Source organism: Lepidochelys kempii, chromosome 8 (assembly GCF_965140265.1).
Source record: "Lepidochelys kempii isolate rLepKem1 chromosome 8, rLepKem1.hap2, whole genome shotgun sequence".
NCBI lineage: Eukaryota > Metazoa > Chordata > Testudines > Cheloniidae > Lepidochelys > Lepidochelys kempii.
In genome coordinates this window covers 87,018,784-87,024,206 of record NC_133263.1, presented here as the reverse complement: position 1 = coordinate 87,024,206, position 5,423 = coordinate 87,018,784, and the positions used below count along the sequence as shown (strand labels likewise).

Here is a 5,423-nt window from a genome sequence, read left to right as displayed (position 1 = left end):
CCTTGGAATTTCCACTGCCACCACCAAACTTTAACTGGGTTTACTGGGAAAACGTAGTTTGGACACGTCTTTCCCCCCCAAATCCTCCCAACCCTTGCACCCCACTTCCTGGGAAAGGTTTGGTAAAAATCCTCACCAATTTGCATAGGTGACCACAGACCCAAACCCTTGGATCTTAGAACAATGAAAAAGCATTCAGTTTTCTTACAAGAAGACTTTTAATAGAAGTAAAGGAATCACCTCTGTAAAATCAGGATGGTAGATACCTTACAGGGTAATTAGATTCAAAACACAGAGAATCCCTCTAGGCAAAACCTTAAGTTACAAAAAAAGACACACAGACAGAAATAGTCATTCTATTCAGCACAGTTCTTTTCTCGGCCATTTAAAGAAATCATAATCTAAAACATACCTAGCTATATTACTTACTAAAAGTTCTAAGACTCCATTCCTGTTCTGTCCCCGGAAAAAGCAGCATACAGACAGACACAGACCCTTTGTTTTTTCTCCCTCCTCCCAGCTTTTGAAAGTATCTTTTCTCCTCATTGGTCATTTTGGTCAGGTGCCAACGAGGTTACCTTTAGCTTCTTAACCCTTTACAGGTGAGAGGATTTTTCCTCTGGCCAGGAGGGATTTTAAAGGGGTTTACCTTTCCCTTTATATTTATGACATGCCTTTTGGTGTAAAATAGCTCAAACAATAGGACCCACGACTCAAAAAGGGCTACATGCAAGGCTGGTCAGAAACTGAGTTAAGTGGCCAGTGAGACAGATGGGAAGAAATTGCCATATCTTTGGGAGATCTTACTATATTAAGTGCATTATTAGATCAGCTTTCATATTTTGCCTTTCCCAAGAGTTGGGTTCTTCTCTTTCAGATGGCCTTCATGAAGCCTGGCAAAGACTTGTTATTCACCAGTTGTGATAAAGCCGGTCTTGAAAAGTATGGTGATAAAGTTTGGAAAAGCATCAAACACTTCGGATACTTTATGTGAACTATTTGAATCTCTTGAATCTGCAAGCTAATCTTGTGGGATTTCTAGCACTTCTGCTTCTAATGGTAGCTGGAAATGCCAATGCAATATGTTGGCACTTCCACTTTCTGCTGGAACTTGACAGTGCAAAGGCAGATGGTGGTAGTGGAGGAAAGCTTGTCTGATCGTTTCAGATTTTCATTAATGGTTATGCTCCGTTCTAAAAATGGAAAGAGGTTCAGGGATATAGCCTTATTTTATCAGAGCTAATTTTCCCATCTCTACCTCTTAATGCACTATTCCTGCATTTTTTAATTTTCTTTTTCTGCTGCCTGGGAAGTCTCGGGGGCTGTAGTAGCAAGATTCAGTGGGTCCTTTATAAGAAAATGGTACTTTTCTCACAATGTTCTAATGAAGATATAAACTTCAGCTAATAAATGAAGAGCCTCCCCATTCTGTAACTCTTCCTCACATGACTAGTCTTACACAGATGAGTAGTTGCATTGAGTTCTCTGCAACCACGGACATTAGTAGTGGCTACAGGATCAGGCCTGCTCCAGAGTGTTGGGTTTCTCCTGGTGACACACTCTGAGACCAGGTGCTGGGACCCTGGATAGAGCTGCAAGTTGACACTCCTTGGCACAGATATGACTCATTGGACTTCACCTTGAATATATGGGCGGTCGAAGCAGCCCTCTAGCACATGGAACCAGAGCCAGGATCAGATAGGTCCTGAGGGTAGGAACACTTTAATCTTGGCTGTTCTTAGAGAAGGCTGGAGTTATTTTGGAATCATGTTTGTTAATAATTCAGACAGCAGGAGGGGTGACTTTTTGACTCTGTGGATAGTTTTTGTTTGTTTGTTTGGTTGGTTGCTTGGTTGTTTTTGGAGCTGGCTGGGAATTCCACCATCTTACACATACCATAACCTGTCAAACTTTTTTCCATTAAAACACACATTATTATGATGCAATTTATGCAGACTATTTTAAACTTATTATGTATCTATTCCTTATGCCTGGAGTAAAAGATTTATTTCAGTGGGAATTTGGCCTGAGTAAAGACGGCAGGCGTTAGGCCATGCCTGTATAGAGTAATAGTAATCCAAGCTGAGAAGCATCACATTCCATCTTCAATTCTTGATGGATTCATAGTTCATCATTGAAATGTAAAGTTCTGACTCTTGAGGGAGCACTTATTCTGACTAACACTTTCTTCAGTATTGTAAAGCCAGTATGATATTGAATAAGTAGTAATGAGAGTGGCAACAATTATAATAGCACTAATGGGGGGAAAAAGTGGAATTTGTTCTCTGTTAAATGGAAAGGACTTCACCAGCTGGAGAAAAGTGCCTATTGTAAATCAATTTGCTACTGGCCTTGGAAATAAATAGGAGTTTGAACTGAGAATGAGTAAATCGTTAATATTTCAAACTAAGCACACTTACAAATGAAATACAGCATGGATCATGCTAACATGGCTTAGAAGAGGAATGAAGGCAGCTATACATAATATATAACCAGTGGAAGAAAGGGGAAGTTGATACTACTGAATATAAATCAAAAGCAAGGAATTGTAGAAATTTGATAAGGCATGCAAAGGGACACGAGGAGAAATCTGCAGAGTTCAGGACTATAAGGATTTTTTAAAGTACATTTGTAACAAAAAGAATCTGAACAAATGGAGATTCATATTCCTTCTCTAGGGAAGCCATGTCCTCCCAAGCGTCTGAGAACTCTCCTCCTTCCATATGCTCCCCTAATTACCAGTGGAAAAAAGGCATGCTTGGAATACCTCTGGTCAAACTTGTGGCTCAGATGAGCCTAGGCCTCCACAACAGCTGTGGTGTTCAGCATACACAGAGCCTGCTGCACCTTGGGCAGGTCACTAACAGTTGATACCAACCTTGAAGCCTGTTAGGCACCAGTCCACAAACTGGATGCTATGCTTGGTCTTGATGGTGGCATATATGGTGGCAATAGCAGTACTGACATCTTTGGGACCTATACCACCACGGTACAACAGGCTGCAGGCCATGTATTTGCCTGGTGATGGTCACAATTTGCCATCTGGTTGGCTGGCTCAAAGCAAGCATTTGTGATCTCTGCTACAGTCAGATGCTCTTGGTAAACTTTCTCAGCAGAGATGACTAAGGCATAGATGGCCAGAGGGAAGTGTATATGGGGGTAGGGCACCAAGTTGGTCTGGAACATCAGGGCACCATAAAATCAGATGGAGGTGGTGATGGAGGACATGACTTACCTTTTCTGTTCCACTAGTATCTCAGGAGGATGTTTAAACAGCTGCTACCAGCAGGTCCAGATAACGTGCATCCAAGAATTTTAAAAAAGCTGCTGGAGGAGCTTGCTGGATCATTAATGTTGTTTGTTTTGTCAAGTCTTGGAACACGGGGAAAGTTCCAAAAGACTGGAAGAAAGCTAATGTTGTCCCAATACTTAAAAAGGATAAACAGGATGACCTGGCTAATTATAGGCTTGTCAGTCTATTGATCCTGGAAAAGATAATGGAGCAGCTGATATGGGACTCAATTAATAAAGAATTAAAGGAAGGTAAGATAATGAATTCTCATCAACAAGTGCTTATGGACAATAGATCCTGAAAAACTAACTTTTTTCTTTAGCTGAGATTAAAATTGGTTGACAAACGTAATAGTATTCATGGAATATATTTAGATTTCTGTAAAGCATTTGTCTTGGTACCACGTGACATTTTGATTAAGAAAAACAGAACCCGAATCCTAGAATGATATAAAATTAATATGGCCCACATTAAATGAATTAAAAACTGGCTGCTAGATCTTAAAATGTAACTATAAATGGGGAATCATTTGAGTGGGAGTCTTTTTAGTGGGGTCTTGCAGGGATCAATTCTTGACTTTCTTTTTAACATTTTTATCAATGACTTGGAAGAAAACATAACTGAAAGTTTTCAAAAAGAAAAGGAGTACTCGTGGCACCTTAGAGACTAGCAAATTTATTTGAGCATAAGCTTTCTTGAGCTACAGCTCACTTTATTGGATGCATGCAGTGGAAAATACAGTAGGGGGATTTTATATACACAGAGAACATGTTACCATACACACTGTAACAAGAGTGGTCACTTAAGGTGAGCTATTACCAGCAGGAGGGCGGTGGGGGGGACGAGTGGGGGGAACCTTTTGTAGTGATCATCAAGATGGGCCATTTCCAGCAGTTGACAAGAACGTGTAAGGAACAGTGTGTGGGGGGGAGGAGGATTAAACATGGGGGATATAGTTTTACTTTGTGTAATGACATATCCACTCCCAGTCTTTATTGAAGCCTAATTTAATGGTGTCCAGTTTGCAAATTAATTCCAATTCAGCAGTCTCTCATTGGAGTCTGTTTTTGAAGTTTTTTTTGTTGTAATATTGTGACTTTTAGGTCTGTAATCGAGTGACCAAAGAGATTGAAGTGTTCTCCGACTGGTTTTTGAATGTTATAATTCTTGACGTCTGATTTGTGTCCATTTATTCTTTTACGTAGAGACTGTCTGGTTTGGCCAATGTACATGACAGAGGGGCATTGCTGGCACATGATGGCATATATCACATTGGTAGATGTGCAGGTGAACAAGCCTCTGCAGATGACCCCAAAATTGGGAGAGTGCTAAATAATGAAGTACTCAAAGTCACTGATACAGAGCAATCTGGATCAATTTGTAAGCTGGGCACAAGCAAACAATATGTTTTTAATATGACTAAATGTGAATGTATACATCTAGGAACAAAAAAAGGCACATCATACTTGCAGGATGGGAGGACTCTGTCTTGGAAAACAGTGACTCAAAAAACCAACAACAACGTGGGGATATGTTTTAGGAATTATTTCGGGGAAGTTCTATGACTTGGGTTACACAGGAGGTCAGACTAGATGATCACAATGGTCCCTTCTAGCCTTGGTATCTATGAATCTTGGCAATACAAATATCTTGTTAAAAGAGAAACTGCAGCAGTACAAAATATTTGCAACAAACCCTAGATGTGCCAGAACCAAACCTCCAGTGTCCTGCGCTGACCTACTTTTAACTTTGAGGGACTTCTCTAGTTCTGAACTTAGCTCTTGTCCTCTGTCTCCTACAGCAGCCTGAGCCAAAACCTTGGATGTAAATTTTAGGGAAATCCATATTGGGATCTTTGTGGTTCATGCCTCTTGCTACACAAAACCCCTAAGAATATACAGCTCACCTGGTTTCTGATTTTGTGACAAACTTGTAACTCAGTGCTGAAAGGTTCACTAAACTTTCCGATGAATATATGTCCGTTTCTGTACATTATGGGTTCCACCAAAATCATGTGAAATTTGAAGCTTTGTCACAATCATATGAAACTTGGCAGTTTCCACTAACGTTCATTTTGAGTGACTTTCTATTTTAACTTTTGGGGTAATGGAAATGTATTTTGAAGATGTGG

The 5,423-nt window shown here is 40.2% G+C and overlaps 1 pseudogene; it reads right to left on the bottom strand.

Annotated features, from left to right (window-relative positions):
- Positions 1-2,618: 2,618 nt before the first annotated feature.
- Positions 2,619-3,228, bottom strand: LOC140916634 (tubulin alpha chain-like; annotated as a pseudogene).
- Between the last annotated feature and the right edge of the window lie 2,195 nt (positions 3,229-5,423).